Source organism: Macaca nemestrina, chromosome 4 (assembly GCF_043159975.1).
Source record: "Macaca nemestrina isolate mMacNem1 chromosome 4, mMacNem.hap1, whole genome shotgun sequence".
Taxonomy (NCBI): Eukaryota; Metazoa; Chordata; class Mammalia; order Primates; family Cercopithecidae; genus Macaca; species Macaca nemestrina.
Window position 1 is genome coordinate 154,491,009 of NC_092128.1, and position 17,740 is coordinate 154,508,748.

Consider the following 17,740-nt stretch of genomic DNA (forward strand, 5'->3'; position numbering starts at 1 on the left):
CCGCAGCCTTTGGCATGCCGGCCTATCCCCTGATGTGGTGAGGTGGTGCTTTTCATCCGATGACACCCTCTCCTGTTTCTTCCCACCTACTTGCCATCGCACCCTGTACTGTGGGAGAGCATTCCCTGTGAGCCTGCAGGTGCAGAGGTTGTGTGGCGGTCGCTTTTCCCCTTCCTGCAGCCCAGCACCGAGGCGGATGTATCAGGAGTGATCGTCCTCTGTGATCCTTTGTGGGGAGGGTCTTAGGTGGGGGCTTCCCTCCCTCTTCATGCCCCACCCCATAAGCCAAGCTTGCCCTGAGTCTGGGCGCACCCTGCCAGCAGGTAGGGGCTTGGTGGCTGGCTCTTGGGTGGTCCGCCCTCCTGGAATAGCACGGTGGGGATGGAGGACAACAGCCAGAAGGGGAGGCCTGTCTTGCCAGATCGAGAGGTGAGCTGATGGCATTCGGGGGCTCCTTTCCAGCTCCCCACCCACACCAGGGCTGCTCCTGGTCTCCACTGTGGCTGTGAGGGCCTGAGCCCCCATGTCAACAGCCCCGCTTCTGGTTCAGCCGTGGCTCCCTCTCCCTGCTGCATTCTGCAGGTGTTATGGGCAAGTTTTAGAGCTGAGCATGCAGACTTGGAGCCGTGTTTATTGGTGGCACTGCACCCTGGGAGAGGATTTGGGAAGGGGCCATCCGTTCCCTGCTGTCACGGGCCGGTGCCTTGGCTGTGTGCCCATTCGCTCTTCTGTTTGTTCACCTGTCATCTGGGTCCCTGGGCCTCTTGGGTTCGCTCGTCTGTTCCTTACCTGTCGTCTGGGTCTCTGCTCAGTCTTGGGTTCGCTCGTCTGTTCCTTACCTGTCGTCTGGGTCCCTGGGCCTCTCGGGTTCGCTCGTCTGTTCGTTCCCTTGTTATCTGGGTCTCTGCTCAGTCTCGGGTTAGCTCGTCTGTTCCTTACCGTCGTCTGGGTCTCTGGGCCTCTTGGCCTCTCGGGTTCGCTTGTCTGTTCCTTACCGTCATCTGGGTCTCTGTGTGTCTCGGGTTCGCTCGACTGTTCCTTACCTGTCGTCTGGGTCTCTGTGCGTCTCGGGTTCGCTTATCTGTTCCTTACCTGTCGTCTGGGTCTCTGTGCGTCTCGGGTTCGCTCGTCAGTTGGTTCCCCTATTGTCTGGGTCTGTGTGCGTCTCAGGTTCGCTTGTCTGTTCGTTTACCTGTTGTCTGGGTCTCTGTGCATCTCGGGCACGCAGGTGGTCAGCATCTGGCTGTGACAGGTGTCCCGGGCCTTGGCTGATAGGGAGCAGGGGGTGTAGAGAGGCATGTCCAAGCTGACTGTGGAGAGTCAGGACCAGCATGGTCTGGAAGCAGGAAGGGGAGGATGAGCAGAGGCCTGGGATAGGCGGGGCTACGCCATATCGCACCACCAGGAGGTGAGGATGAATCAGGTGTCCAGGCCCCCGTGGCTGATGGTGAGGATGGATCAGGTGTCCGGGCCCCCGTGGCTGATGGTGTGGCTGATGGTGAGGATGGATCAGGTGTCCGGGCCCCCGTGGCTGATGGTGAGGATGGATCAGGCGTCCAGGCCCCCGTAGCTGATGGTGAGGATGGATCAGGCGTCCGGGCCCCAGTGGCTGATGGTGAGGATGAATCAGGCGTCCGGGCCTCCGTGGCTGATGGTGAGGATGGATCAGGCGTCCGGGCCCCCGTGGCTGATGGTGAGGATGGATCAGGCGTCCGGGCCCCAGTGGCTGATGGTGAGGATGCATCAGGCGTCCGGGCCCCCGTGGCTGATGGTGAGGATGGATCAGGTGTCCGGGCCCCAGTGGCTGATGCAACTCGTGTCTGTGCCCCCAAAAATCACAGTGATGGTAGAGGCTTCTGTTTCATGTAAGGTCTAATCCCACAGAGGGAGAGGATACAGAGGCAGACTTTTGGAATCTGGAATGGGCGGGTGAGCGGTGAGAGGACTGAGTAGACTCGGGGAACCAGAATCTAGGTCGACGGCGGGTGGAGCTGAGAACCTGCCTGAGTTACACCTCAAAACTCCAATGCGGCCCAGGAACTGACTGCAAGTGACATTAGGGGAGGAATGCCGCTGACTGAAATACAGTAGATCTGAAGACTTGAATGCTGAATTATGAGACAGGTCCTCAGGATCATCTGTCCGTCTGTGTGCCCTGGGCAGTTGGCCTCTCCCCAGGAAAGATGAAAACTCCAAAACAAGCCAGCAGTTTATTCTTGGAGCAGTGATCCTTAAAGTGCAGTCCCCAGGCTGGCCACAGCCTCCCCGGGAGCCTCTTAGATATGTGGATTCTCGGGGGAGTTTCCAAGATGGCCGAATAGGAACAACTCCAGTCTACAGCTCCCAGCGTGAGCAACGCAGAAGACGTTGATTTCTGCATTTCCAACTGAGCTTTGAAAAGAGTAGTGGTTCTCCCAGCACAGAGTTTGAGATCTGAGAACAGCAGACTGCCTCCTCAAGTGGATCCCTGACCCCTGAGTAGCCTAACTGGGAGGCACCTCCCAGTTGGGGCCGACTGACACCTCATATGTCCGGCTGTCCTTCTGAGACGAAGCTTCCGGAGGAAGGATCAGGCAGCAACATTTGCTGTTCTGCAGTTTTTGCGGTTCTGCAGCCTCCACTGGTGATACCCAGGCAAACAGGGTCTGGAGCAGACCTCCAGCAAACTCTAACAGACCCGCAGCTGAGGGTCCTGACTGTTAGAAGGAAAACTAACAAACAGAAAGGACATCCACACCAAAACCCCATCTGTACATCACCATTATCAAAGACCAAAGGTGGATAAACCACAAAGATGGGGAGAAACCAGAGAAAAAAGCTGAAAATTCTAAAAATCAGAATGACTTTTCTCCTCTAAAGGAACGCAACTCCTTGCCAGCAACAGAACAAAGCTGGATGGAGAATGACTTTGACGACTTGAGAGAAGAAGGCTTCATAAGATCGGTAATAACAGACTTCTCCAAGCTAAAGGAGGATGTTTGAACCCATTGCAAAGAAGCCAAAAACCTTGAGAAAAGATTGGATGAATGGCTAACTAGAATAAACAGCATAGAGAAGACCTTAAATGACCTGATGCAGCTGAAAACCATGACACAAGAACTATGTGATGCGTGCCCAAGCTTCAGTAGCTGATTCGATCAACTGGAAGAAACAGTATCAGTGATTGAAGATCAAATGAAAGAAATGAAGTGAGAAGAGAAGTCTAGAGAAAAAAGAGTAAAAAGAAAACTAAGTCTCCAAGAAATATGGCACTATGTGAAAAGACCAAATCTACGTCTGATTGGTGTACCTGAAAGTGACAGGGTGAATGGAACCAAGTTGGAAAACACTCTTCAGGATATTATTCCAGGAGAACTTCCCCAACCTAGCAAGGCAGGCCAACATTCAAATTCAGGAAATACAGACAACGCCACAAAGATACTCCTCAAGAAGAGCAACTCCAAGACACATAATTGTCAGATTCAGCAAAGTTGAAATGAAGGAAAAAATATTAAGGGCAGCCAGAGAGAAGGGTCCGGTTACCCACAAAGAGAAGCCCATCAGACTAACAGCGGATCTCTTGGCAGAAGCTCTACAAGCCAGAAGAGAGTGGGGACCGATATTCAACATTCTTAAAGAAAAGAATTTTCAACCCAGAATTTCATATCCAGCCAAACTAAGCTTCCTAAGTGAAGGAAAAATAAAATCCTTTACAGACAAGCAAATGCTGAGAGATTTTGTCACCACCAGGCTTGCCTTACAAGAGCTCCTGAAGGAAGCACTAAACATGGAAAGGAACAACTGGTACCAGCCACTGCAAAAACATACCAAATTGTAAAGACCATCAATGCTAGGAAGAAAGCGCATCAACTAACGAGCAAAATAACCAGCTAACATCATAATGACAGGATCAAATTCACACTTAACTATTAACCTTAAACATAAATGGGCTAAATGCTCCAATTAAAAGACACAGACTGGCAAATTGGATAAAGAGTCAAGACCCATCAGTTTGCTATATTCAGGAGACCCATCTCACATGCAAAAACACACATAGGCTCAAAATAAAGGGATGGAGGAAGATCTACCAAGCAAATGGACAAGAAAAAAAAAAAAAAAAGCAGGGGTTGCAATTCTAGTCTCTGATAAAATAGACTTTAAACCAACAAAGATCAGAAGAGACAAAGAAGGCCATTACATAATGGTAAAGGGATCAATTCAACAAGAAGAGCTAACTGTCCTAAATACATATGCACCCAATACAGGAGCACCCGGATTCATAAAGCAACTCCTTAGAGACCTACAAAGAGACTTAAACTCCACAACAATAGTAATAGGAGATTTTAACACCCCACTATCAGCATTAGATGGATCAACAAGACAGAAGATTAACAAGGATATCCAGAACTTGAACTCAGCTCTGCACCAAGCGAACCTAATAGACGTCTACAGAACTCTCCACCCCAATGAACAGAATATACATTCTTCTCAGCACCACATCGCACTTATTCTGAAATTGACCACATAGTTGGAAGTAAAGCACTCCTCAGCAAATGTAAAAGAACAGAAATTTTAACAAACTGTCTCTCAGACCACAGGGCGATCAAACTAGAACTCAGGATTAAGAAACTCACTCGAAACCACTCAACTACATGGAAACTGAACAACCTGCTCCTGAATGACTACTGGGTACATAATGAAATGAAGGCAGAAATAAAGATGTTCTTTGAAACCAATGAAAACAAAGACACAACGTACCACAATCTCTGGGACACATTTAAAGCAGTGTGTAGAGGGAAATTTATAGCACTAAATGCCCACAAGAGAAAGCAGGAAAGATCTAAAATTGACACCCTAACATCACAATTAAAAGAACTAGAGAAGCAAGAGCAAACACATTCAAAAGCTAGCAGAAGGCAAGAAATATCTAAGATCAGAGCAGAATTGAAGGAGATAGAGACAGAAAAGACACTTCAAAAAATCAATGAATCCAGGAGCTGGTTTTTTGAAAAGATAACAAAATTGATAGACCGCTAGCAAGACGAATAAAGAAGAAAAGAGAGAAGAATCAAATAGATGTAATAAAAAATGATAAAAGGGTTATCACCACTGACCCCACAGAGATAGAAACTACCATCAGAGAATTCTATAAACCCCTCTACGCAAATAAACTAGAAAATCTAGAAGAAATGGATAAATTCGTGGACACACACACCCTCCCAAGACTAAACCAGGAAAAAGTTGAATCAATGAATAGACCAATAACAGGCTCTGAAATTGAGGCAATAATTAAGAGCCTACCAACCAAAAAAAGTCCGAGACTAGATGGATTCACAGCCGAATTCTACCAGAAGTACAAGGAAGTGCTGGTACCATTCCTTCTGAAACTATTCCAATCAATAGAAAAAGAGGGAATCCTCCCTAACTCATTTTATGAGGCCAGCATCATCCTGATACCAAAGCCTGGCAGAGACACAACAAAAAAAGAGAATTTTAGACCATTGTCCTTGATGAACATTGATGCAAAAATCCTCTGTAAAATACTGGCAAACCGAATCCAGCAGCACATCCAAAAGCTTGTGCACCATGATCGAGTGGGCTTCATCCCTGGGGTGCAAGGCTGGTTCAACATACACAAATCAATAAATGTAATCCATCATATAGACAACCGAAGACAAAAACCACATGATCATCTGAATAGATGCAGAAAAAGCCTTCTTCCAAAATTCAACAGCCCTTCATGCTAAAAACTTTCAATAAGTTAGGTATTGATGGGATGTATCTCAAAATAATAAGAGCTCTTTATGACAGACCCACAGCCAATATCATACTGAATGGGCAAAAACTGGAAGCATTCCCTTTGAAAACTGGCACAAGACAGGGATGCTCTTTCTCACCACTCCTATTCAGCATAGTGTTGGAAGTTCTGGCCAGGGCAATCAGGCAGGAGAAAGAAATCAAGGGTATTCAGTTAGGAAAAGAGGAAGTCAAATTGTCCCTGTTTGCAGATGACATGATTGTATGTTTAGAAAACCCCATTATCTCAGCCCAAAATCACCTTAAGCTGATAAGCAACTTCAGCAAAGTCTCAGGATACAAAATCAGTGTGCAAAAATCACAACCATTCCTATACACCAATAACACACAAACAGAGAGCCAAATCATGAGTGAACTCCCATTCACAATTGCTTCAAAGAGAGTAAAATACCTAGGAATCCAACTTACAAGGAATGTGAAGGACCTCTTCAAGGAGAACTACAAACCACTGCTCAACGAAATAAAAGAGGACACAAACAAATGGAAGAGCATTCCATGCTCATGGATAGGAAGAATCAATATCGTGAAAATGGCCATACTGCCCAAGGTAATTTATCAGTTCAATGCCATTCCCATCAACCTACCAATGACTTTCTTCACGGAATTGGAAAAAACTACTTCAAAGTTCATATGGAACCAAAAAAGAGCCCACGTTGCCAAGGCATTCCTAAGCCAAAAGAACAAAGCTGGAGGCCTCATGCTACCTAACTCCAGACTATACTATAAGGATACAGTAACCAAAACAGCATGGTACTGGTACCAAAACAGAGATATAGACCAATGGAACAGAACAGAACTCTCAGAAATAATACCACACATCTACAACCATCTGATCTTTGACAAACCTGACAAAAACAAGAAATGGGGAAAGGATTTCCTATTTAATAATTGGTGCTGGGAAAACTGGCTAGCCATATGTAGAAAGCTGAAACTGGATCCCTTCCTTACACCTTATATAAAAATTAATTCAAGAAGGATTAAAGAGTTATAATGTCAGACCTAAAACCATAAAAACCCTAGAAGAAAACCTAGGCAATATCATTTAGGACATAGACATGGGCAAGGACTTCATGTCCAAAAGCAGCAGCAACAAAAGCCAAAATCAAGAAATGAGATCTAATTATAAAGAGCTTCTGCACAGCAAAAGAAACTGTCATCAGAGTGAACAGGCAGCCTACAGAATGGGAGAAAATTTTTTCAATCTACCCATCTGAAAAAGGGCTAATATCCAGAATCTACGAAGAACTTCAACAAATTTACCAGAAAAAAATCAACCCCATCAAAAAGTGGGCAAAGGATATAAACAGACACTTCTCAACAGAAGACGTTTATGCAGCAAACAGACACATGAAAAAATGCTCATCATCACTGGCCATCAGAAATGCAAATCAAAACCACAATGAGATACCATCTCACACCAGTTAAAATGGCAATCATTAAAAAGTCAGGAATCAACAGGTGCTGGAGAGGGTGTGGAGAAATAGGAACACTTTTCCACTGTTGGTGGGACTGTAAACAAGTTCAACCATTGTGGAAGACAGTGTGGCAATTCCTGAAGGATCTAGAAGTAGAAATACCATTTGACCCAGCCATCCCATTACTAGGTGTATACCCAAAGGATTATAAATCATGCTGCTATAAAGACACATGCACATGTATGTCTATTGCGGCACTATTCACAATAGCAAAGACTTGGAGTCAACCCAAATCTCCATCAGTGACAGACTGGATTAAGAAAATGTGGCACATACACACTGTGGAATACTATGCAGCCATAAAAAAGGATGAGTTCATGTCCTTTGTAGGGACATGGATGAAGCTGGAAACCGTAATTCTGAGCAAACTGTCACAAGGACAGAAAACCAAATACCGCATGTTTGCTCAACCAGAGGCCTGGGGGTGGCCGGCAGTCTGTGCTAGGCAGCCCTGCAGACCACGCAGATGCTCAGTGAGTTTGTGGATTGCTGCTCTGGAGAAGGCAGGCGAGGTCCCAGGACAGGCCCGAGTCAGGACAACAGGCCTGAACTGAGCCCGGACCACACGCCCCTGCCACGTGCCCTGCAGAACGTGGGCAGCAGGTGTGACCCTGTAGGCCATGGTGGAAAGACCTCCCTGTGGATCTAAGTGGCCCAGAAGGACCTGGCATTGGCAGTTCCCCAGCTCAACGGCGCCCATGGATCGCTCCCTGGGCAAAACCATGGCAGGTGGCTGCACACTCCTCCCTGAAGCATCCCTGGGCCCCTAGTGCCCTCCCCTCGTGAGGAGCGGATACCCAGGGATCGTCAGACGGCCCAAAGGAAAGGACAGGAAATGAGCGGGGGAAACAGAGCAAAGTGAACTGCAGAGAAGCACAGCATCCGCGGGGAGGGAACCCACTGTCCCAGCGAAGGAAACCTCCGACCACTGTCTCCTGGATCTCCTCAGAGAGAAGGTGGGGCTTTGGCAACCAAACGACAGGGCAGCTTAACACACGCCAAGAGAAGGCAGTGAATAGTGGGAAGGTAAAAATAGGGAACGGTGACTGGAAGTCTAAGTAGAAGATTTGTAGGATAACGTTGAGAAAGTCTGTCTGAAAGCAAAGACAATGAGATGGAAAACAGGAGAAGAAAGGTAAGAACATTAGAGGCACAGCCCACCATCTGAACAACAGGAGCGCGGAAGGAGGGAACAGGGAAAAACAGCAGATGATACAGAAGTGCCTCAACGCCGTCTCCCTGAAGGAAGAACACGGCTCCCTGCCTCCCGGGAGAGGCTCAGACCGGGCTGTCTGTGGACGGAGATAGACCCACACAGTGTATGGCAACGTGAAGACTCAGGACACAGGACGAAAGGAAGACCCTGAGAACTTCAGAGAAGAAACACGGAGGTCCAGGATCAGTCATCTAGCACTTCCAAGGAGCAGCACCTCCGAGTTTCCAGCACAGTGACCTGGATCTCAGGATCTTGTAGCCCCCCAGCCCTCATCAGGTCTGAAGGAAGAAGTACATGCATCTGCAGGATTCAAGGTCTTAAAAACTTGACTGCTCCACACGCTGTCTCAGTAAGCTGGCAGAGGATGTGCTCCTGAGGGATGAGGGAGTAAACCAGGAAAGAGCGTGGCTGTGGCAAGCAGAGCAGACCACAGGGGCTTCCGCCGTGGGAGCAGAGGAGGAAGCCCTCAGGCCTGGGGAGCAGCCGGCAGGGGCTGGAATGGGCCAGAAGTTCTGGGATATAGAGCAGAGAAGGAAGCCCCCAGGGCTGGGGAGCCTCCAGCGAGGGCTAGAACCCACCAGAGGTTCCGGGAAAGAACCTGGTGCATTGGGTGTCGCGATGTGGACCGGAGCTTTCCACACGTGTGTGCCAGGCATGGGCTTCCATGGACGTTGGTGCCTGGGTCCCTGTGTGGCTCTTTGGCAGCCTTCTTCCCTGCATGCCACAGACATTTCTCAGGTTTAGGTTTGCCACCCCACAAAAAGACTGGGAAGCACCTGCGTGACAGCCGGCAAAGAGGGACGACCGACGAGCGCCTAGAAAGCTGAGCGCGTGGGAAGCAGGGTGATCGCTGGCTCCGGGGGCAGCAGAGTTGCGCGAGAAGCAGCAGTGTCCGTGTGCTCCGAGCTGACCCTGAGCAGCTTCACACAGTCGTAAGGGAGCTGAGACCTGATCTCATATCTTACAGCCCTAAGCCTCATATTAAGAAAGGGGACAGGGGCCGGGTGCAGTGGCTCACGCCTATAATCCCAGCACTTTGGGAGGCTGAGGCGGGCAGATCATGAGGTCAGGAGATCGAGACCATCCTGGCTAACACGGTGAAACTCCGTCTCTATTAAAAATACAAAAAAAATTAGCCGGGCGTGGTGGCGGACGCCTGCAGTCCCAGCTACTCAGGAGGCTGAGGCAGGAGAATGGCGTAAACCCGGGAGGCGGAGCTTGCAGTGAGCCAAGATCGTGCCACTGCACTCCAGCCTGGGCGACAGAGCAAGACTGTCTCAAAAAAAAAAAAGGGGGGGGACATGGAGGAGGGGGACATGGAGGAGGGAGACACGTGCTGCAGGGCAGGAGGGAGGGCAAGCTGAAGCCTCACTGTCTCTCGGGAAGTCAGCAGGACGCCCGAGTTCTTAAGTCCGGAAGGAGCCACAGAACGTGTGTTCCAGAGAAATGTAGTTAATACCGACATGATCGGCTGAGAGGTGAACACGGTGGTCTCTGGAGAGAATGGAAGGAAACGAGAAGTGTGGAGACCGCTGTTTCCTGATACACCCCACAGAATTCCTGGGCTCTTAACTCATGTGCGTGTAAATCTAAAATTAAAAAGAGAAAAGTCCAGGTCACACCACTTGCTGCCAGAGAAGGCCGTCCCCTCCCCGTTCTCCAGATGAGGAGCAGGGTGTGCCCGCGGCGTCAGCAGACCCTTGACTTGACATGGACCCCATGGCGCACCCTCGCTCCTGTGACCGTGGGTGGGGTGAGGAGTTGGGGGTGTTCCCGCTGCATCCACAGACCCTTGACATGGACCCCACGATGCACCTTCGCTCCTGTGACCATGGGTGGGTGAGGAGTTGGGGGTGTTCCTGCAGCATCAGCAGACCCTTGATATGGGCTCTACGACGTGCCCTCGCTCCTGTGACCATGGGTGAGGTGAGGAGTTGGGGGTGTTCCCACAGTGTCAGCAAACCCTTGACATGGGCCCCACAATGCACCCTTGCTCCTGTGACCGTGGGTGGGCTGCCTGCACAGTCCCTGCAAGGGGTGGGATGGCAGGTCTGATCCTGAGACAGAGACGGATGCTCCTCCCCTGCCTGGCTGGCCCTGAGCATGGGATAGGGGTGGGTCTCCTGGGTCAGGAGAGACCGGGGTAAGTTGTGAGGGCTTCAGGCCAACTGGTCTGCAGATGGCAGGCCTCTCACTGGCTAAGGGAGAGCTGGATGGCCTAAGACAGCGCCTAGTGACCCACCAGGGAGCCAGTCCCAGGGGAGTCCCCTCACACCCTGATCACCCGGCATCTCGGGGTTCGGCAGATGTCTCTTCCTGCTCTGGGGAATCAGGGCCCCCAGGGAACAAGGTGAGGGGACGTGACGGTGGGACGAGGCAAGGGGGCGCTTGACAGTGGGGTAGACAAGGGGACGCAGCAGTGAGGCGGGGCGAGCAGACTTGGTGGGGGGATGTGGCGGGGGGGACAGGGTGAGGGGATGTGGTGGTGGGATGGGGTGAGCGGACATGGCGGGGGGATGGGGCGAGGGGACGTGGCAGGGGGACAGGGCGAGGGGGTGTGGCGGTGGGGTAGACGAGGGAATGTAGCAGTAGCAGTCAGGCGGGGCGAGCGGGCGTGGTGGGGGGAACAGGACAAGGGGACATGGTGGGGGGATGGGGTGAGCGGACATGGCAGTGAGGCTGCAGGGTCAAGAGCTCCCTTTCATGTTTGCCACGGCTTCCCCAAGGGCTGTCTCTGGTGTGGGCCTCAGACCTCTGGCCAGAGAGGACACAGAAACACACACAGAGGCCCCTGCCCTCGGGGATCTGAGTCACTGCTCAGAAGGGCAGGCAGGAAAACCCTTGTGGTTTTCCTGGTTTTTCTGACAAGGCAGTCACTAAACAACTCTTGCCATCGGCACAGGCCCTTGACTGATAGGAGCCCCAAACTCCGGCCTCCCGTGCTGGCTCTGGCTCCTCACTCAGCCCCCCTGCCGCGTCCAGGCTGGGCCAGGAAGATTGTTAATTGCAGCTTAATTAGGTAACACATTAATATTAAAATAATCTAATCTTATCAGAGCAGCACGTTGAAGGTGATCAAATTTGTCACTGCCTGTGTGGGCACAGCTGATCCTAGAGGTGTCTCTGGGGAGGCGGGAGGCAGGGGAGGGACGGGGAGAATGGAGGAGCGAGGAAGAGGGAGAAGAGATACCAGGGAGGAGAAGGGAGGAGGTAGAAGAAGAGAGGGGAGGCCCGGGAGGGGAAGATGGTTGGCCACCGAGTTCTTCCGCCTGGAGCCCACCTGCTCTGCCCCAGGGAGGAGGGTACCCTCGGGGTGAGGCCTGGTTTGGTGTCCCTGCCTGGGCTGAGGACGGGAGCAGTGACTCTGCCTTTCTGTTTCGTCCTGTGCACTGCTTCTCTGTGTATCGGCGCGTGTCCTCTGCAGTCTCAGGACTCACACTGGTCCTGCTTGGCTGGCGCTGACCCCAGAGGTGGCCTCCTGTGCACTGCTTCTCTCTGTATCGGCGCGTGTCCTCTGCAGTCTCAGGACTCACACTGGTCCTGCTTGGCTGGCGCTGACCCCAGAGGTGGCTTCGGTAAGGTGCCCTAATGGCCGCTCCATGGACCACCAGGACAGGCACTGTGGGGAGCTGCCCATTGGCCTGTCAGTGCCAAGCCAGCTGTGTCCTCCCGTGGCCAGAAATCAGTGCCCAGCTGTCACGTGGCGCAGGCCTGTGTTTACGTCACGCCCCCACCCCGTGCTCCCTGGGCAGGGCCACCACCTGCCCACGCCTCTGTTTGCTCAGTACAAACACCGTGCGATGCCGACAGCCAAGCGGTTCAAATGGGATGGGGGTGCAGGGGCTTCAACCCTGTTTGGCGATTAGTGGGAGTTGGAGAAGAAGGGCTGGCGTCTGAGGTGCAGGACCATGCCTGTGTAGCCCAGTCCTGTGCCAAGCCGAGATCCTCTGGCTGGGTCCTGCCATGTAGGGACCGGCGGGTCGTGGGGAGCAGCGTCAGGCATGGCTGGAGTTCCATCCTGGGCTCCTCTAGGGACCGGCGGGTTGTGGGGAGCAGCATCAGGCGTGGCAGGTGTTCTGTCGTGGGCTCCCCTAGGGACCGGGGTGTTCCATCGTGAGCTCCCCTAGGGACCGGGGTGTTCCATCATGGGCTCCTCTAGGGACCGGCAGGTTGTGGGGAGCAGCATCAGGCATGGCAGGTGTTCTGTCACAGACTCCGCCTGTCGCGCTGGAGACAGAGAAGTGATGTAATGGTGGCCAAGGACTCAGGCACGAGCTGGTGGCTCTCCACTGCCTGGAGAAGTCGCTGCCCCCATGTGCTGCTTGGTGCTGCCCATGTTTTAGTTGGATTGTTAGTATTGAGTTTGAGGTGAATCCAAGTCTAATACACAACTGATAAATATCTTCTCACCGCCCATGACCAGTCTTTTCATTTTCTGACAGTGTGTTCCTCACAGCAAATGCTTTTCATTTGGGTACATACTAATGATCAATGTTTCTTTTATAGGGGTCAGATCCAGGAACTCTGCATAACTCCAGGCCAAAAATATTTTTTCATGTTTTCTACTAAAAGGTTTTAAGTTCACATTTAAATCTGCGACCCACTTTGAGTTAGTTTTTGCCCATGGTATGAGCTTGAGGTCAAGGTACTTTCTTTTTTGTTTTCATGTGGATGTCCAATTGTGCCATTATTATTGAACTGACTGTCCCGCCACCGTCGAATTATGTCTGCACCTTTGTCCACAACCAGTTGGCCATGCGTCATGGGGGTCTGTTTCTATACCTTCTCTTCTGTTCCCTTGATCTAAGCGTCTGTCCCTTTACTGTTAATAACACCCCACTGTATTGATTACTGTAGCTTCCTAGTAAGTCTTGAAATCAGCAGCGCAATCCCCCTCTTTATGCACAAGATTTAGATTCAGCTTGTCTTTACCTACAAACCGCCTGCTCGGATTTTTGTAGGAATTACTAAATCCGCCAGTCAGTCTGGGGAGCATCTGCATCGTGGTTGCAGTGAGTCTCCGTACATGAACACGGTGTGTCCCTCCATTTATTTACATTCTTCTTGATTTTCTTTCATCCGCGTTTTGTGATTTTCACCGTACTCACCGACCCCCTTTTTGTTAGAAATACACATGGTTTTGTTGGTTTTATTGTTAGTGTTTGGAGCTATGCCATTGTTTGCAGGCTTGTTTTATGGTTCCCTTTTTGTTTTATTGTTCCACTTGTTCCATGCGTGTGTGTAGAAGTATGACGGATGTTTGTGCCAGCTTCACAACCCATGACCTTGCTAAACTCACTTCTTAGATCTGGGTTAGTTGCCGTTTTGTTTTTGTTTTCTAATCCTTTGCAGCCATAGCATCTGTGAATAGGGACAGTTCTGCTTGTTTTGTTAAGATCTCATTTGTCTTCTATTTCATTTTCTTGCAGTATTGCGCCGTCTAGGACCTTAGGACGGTGCTGAGGAGGAGATGGGGGAACAGACATCCTGGCGTTTCTCCTCACCTCGGGGGGAGAGCAGTCCGTCCTCCTCCATGAAGCGTGCTACTAACTGCAGTTTATTTGTGGTTTTTCCTTATCAAGCTGAAAACGCTCTTTCTATTCTCAGTTTGCCGAGAGTGTTTATCATGTAGGATGTTGGCGTCTGTCAGATGCTTTTCCTGCATCAATTGATGGGATCATATGTTTTTTCTCCCTTAGACCGTTAGTGCAGTTGACAGTGTGTCATCATGATTTTTTGGGGAAGTTTCCAACGTCGAACCAACTCTGCATTCCTCAAATAAGCCCCCCTCGGTTATGGCATTGTATTTTTACATGTTGCTGAATTCATCTTGCTGACATCGTCAGTAGTCTTCGCGTCTGCGTTCATATTCGTCAGTCTCTTTCCTGTACTGCCCTTGTTTGGTTGTGGTACAGATGTAAGGAGTGAAGTGAATCGGAAAGTGTCCCCCTTTTATGTCCTGGAGGAGATGATGTGGAATTGGTGTTACTTTTTCTGTAAATGTTTTGTAGAACTTGCAGGTGGAACCATCTGGGCCTAGGGATTGTGGCTGTGGCAGGTTGGAATCGTTACCGGAGTAGTGAGTTCTCTCATCTCAGCTGAATTTTGGTAGACTATAGGTTTTGGGGGTTTTTTGTTGTGAGGACCTGGTGCATTATTTCTAAGTGGTCAAATGTATGAGCAGTGAATTATCTGTGCTCTCGCCTCCCTGAATTTATCATGCCTGCTGGGTTCGTAGCAGTCCCCACTCCTTCCTTCCTGATACTGGTAGTTTAGGTGGTTTGCTTTTGTTTGTTTGTTTGTTTTTTGTCTGTTAGCCTTGCTGGAGATTTATAAATTTCACCGATCTCTTTAGAGACCTAGCTTTTGGTTTCATTGATATTTTGCTGTTGTTCTCTTTTCGATTTTATTGATTTTTGTTTTGTATTTCCTTCCTTCTGCCTGCTTTAGTTTTAATTTGCTCTCCTTTTTTTCTAGCTTCTTCAAGTGGAAGATGAGATTGCATACTTGAGATCTTCTCTGTTTTCCACTGTAAGCGTTTCATGTTAGAAATTGTCATCTGAGTGCTGCATTAGCTGCCTTCCACACATTTTGATATGTTGTATATTTATGTATGCTCAGTTCAAAATATTTTCAAATTTCCATTAAGATGTACCCCAGTTGGAACATGGCCTCCAAAGTCCACGTGTGGGAAACTTCATCCCGGCCTGATGGTGTTGGGAGGTGGGGCCTCACGGAAGGCACTTAGGTCACGTGGGCTCCACCTTCGTGAATGGATTCGTGCCATTATAAAAGGGGCTTCCGTTAGTTGACTCTGTATCTGCCCTTCTGCCTTGTACCATGTGATGACGCCTCAGGAATGCCTTTGCCAGAAGCTGGTTCCTTGATCTCGGACTTGCCAGCCACGAGAACTGTGAGCCTGTAAACTTCAGGTCGTTGTAAATTAGTCTCAGGTATTCCGTAATGATGCCGCAGATAGACCCAGATGCCTGCTGGGTCTGTACATATTTAGAAGGATGCTTTTTAATTTCAAAGTGTCTTTCCCTGATTTTCTGGGTAATTTCTGTTCCTGATTTAATTTCATTATGTTGAGGGAACCTATTTTCTCCGATTCACTTTCTTTCTAATTTAAAGTTTATTTGGTAGCTGATAATTTGATAGCAACCTTAAAACTTTCCATGTGCACCTGATAGGTATGTGTATTCTGCTGATTAATAGATGTATTTTGGCCATTTATAGTTATGTAATTTTTTAGGCATTTGGATTTAGGTCCATTTCATGATAGTTTTCTGTTTGTCCTCCCTTTTTTAATTCCCATTTTCTCTTTCCTACCTATTTCAGATTATTTGGCCTTTTTTAGTAGTCCATTTTGATGTGTCTATGTCTTTATTATATCTATTTGTATACTTTTAAAGTGATTTTTCTGTGGATTGTAATGTGCAAGCTTAACATTTCACAGTGCACTTATAATTAATATTTTATCACTTCAGGTGGAAACGGCAGGATCTCACCACGATGTAGGCTTCTCACTGCCTCCCTTTATGTTGTAGTAGTCACATGTATTTACTCTGTAAATGTTGAAAACCCCACCAAGAAAATTACAATTCTTGCTCTTAACTGTCATGCCTATTTTAAAAAACATAAGAGGCAAAAAGTAGTGTATGGTTTTGCCTGGATTAAAAATATGCTCTTCCTTCTTTCCTGACGTTCTCAGGTTCCCCTGGGATCATTTCCGGATTGGCAGGACTTCCTTCAGGACTTCCTTAGAGTAGGTTCTCTTAGCGTTCACTTGCCCAGCAGTGTCCTCACCCCACCTCATTACTGAAGGATATCATTGCTGGATACGGGGTTCTGGGAGAATGGTTCTCGTCTCCCAGCACTGTAAAAATCAACAGTTTCCCTGTCTCCTGGCCTCTGTGGTTTCTGATAAGCGATCTGCAGTCACTCAGAAAATCTCCCCTTTCCCCTCCATGTAGACAAGAGGCTTTCAGACACTCCAAGCGTGATGACGTTTTATCGTAAAGGATGGGAAGGAATCCATGTGCACACATGTCTGCTGGGTTCCAGCGTGTGTAGGTGTGATGCCCGCCACCCTGCCGCGAGAGGGACTCACGCGGTGGTGTACTTTCTGCACCGAGCTTAGTGGTACGGCATCATCTCTGAGATACTGTGACACGTTAAGTCTGTGTTTTCCAATCACTTACTTCTTGGAGCGTCTTTAAAGTCTCCCTCGATAATTCCAACATCTCCGTCATCTTGGGCTTGGCGCCTTTTGGTCGTGTTTTTCCTGGCAGGTTTGTGTTTTCCCAGTTCTTTTCATGCTGCTTAATTTTAGATTGCATTCTGGATGCTTTGAATATCCTGAGATTCTAGGTCTTTCTTAAGTTCTGTGGAGAATGTAAATTTCTGTTGGTTTCAGCATTTCCTGATGGCAGTTCCATTTCAAGGTCTCTGCCGAGTTTCCCAGGCCATCGAACCTTGTGCCCTCCACAGCCCTGGCTGGGTCCTGGCATGGTCTAGCTCACAGTCCAACTCTCACACCCATGGAGTGCTGATTAGGGTCAGAGCCTCATGCCCAGCTTAGAGAGCACCTTCCAGAGCCCCTCTGAGCACCCCGCACTTCCCAGGTGACCCAGGGGTCCCTTCACTGCCCTCTGGCCACAGAGCCAGGCAAGGCTTGCCCACTGTGCTGTGCAGTCAGTCCCACGGCCACAGCCACCTTCACGGCCAACGCCAGCCACAATCTACAGAGGAACAGGGCAGGAGGTGCTCCACGCACCCTGTCCAGAGGGACGGGCCCACTCTAGGGCTCTAGGCATCTGTCCAGTTGTGGCTGTGCCTCCGCAGGATTCCCCGGGAGCCAGGACAGAAGAGTGCGGGATTGCCCAGGTGCCAGGGCGGAAGAGTGCAAGATTCCCTGGGTGCCAGGGCAGAAGAGCGCAGGATTCCCCGGGTGCCAGGACGGAAGAGCGCGCGGTTCCCCGGGTGCCAGGATGGAAGAGCGCAGGGTTCCCCGGGTGCCAGGGCGGAAGAGCGTGGGATTCCCTGGGTGCCAGGACGGGAGAGCGTGGGGTTGCCCGAGTGCCAGGGCAGACGAGGATGGAGACAGACAGAATTTCCCCCACTGCTTCTCAGGCTTCTCTTGACAAGCTGTGTGCATCTCATGCCCATTCCCAGGTTTTAGGGGTCCCCAAGTCCAAACTGGGTAGCACCAGGGCAAACACCCAACCAGTGACAGAAATCTCCAGCAAGC

General features: G+C 49.8%; 1 protein-coding gene across 21 annotated transcripts in view; it reads left to right on the top strand.

The window, feature by feature from the left end:
- LOC105483405 (mitotic arrest deficient 1 like 1) overlaps positions 1-17,740 on the top strand; it is a 419,765-nt gene that overhangs the window by 296,325 nt on the left and 105,700 nt on the right. The window lies entirely within an intron of this gene.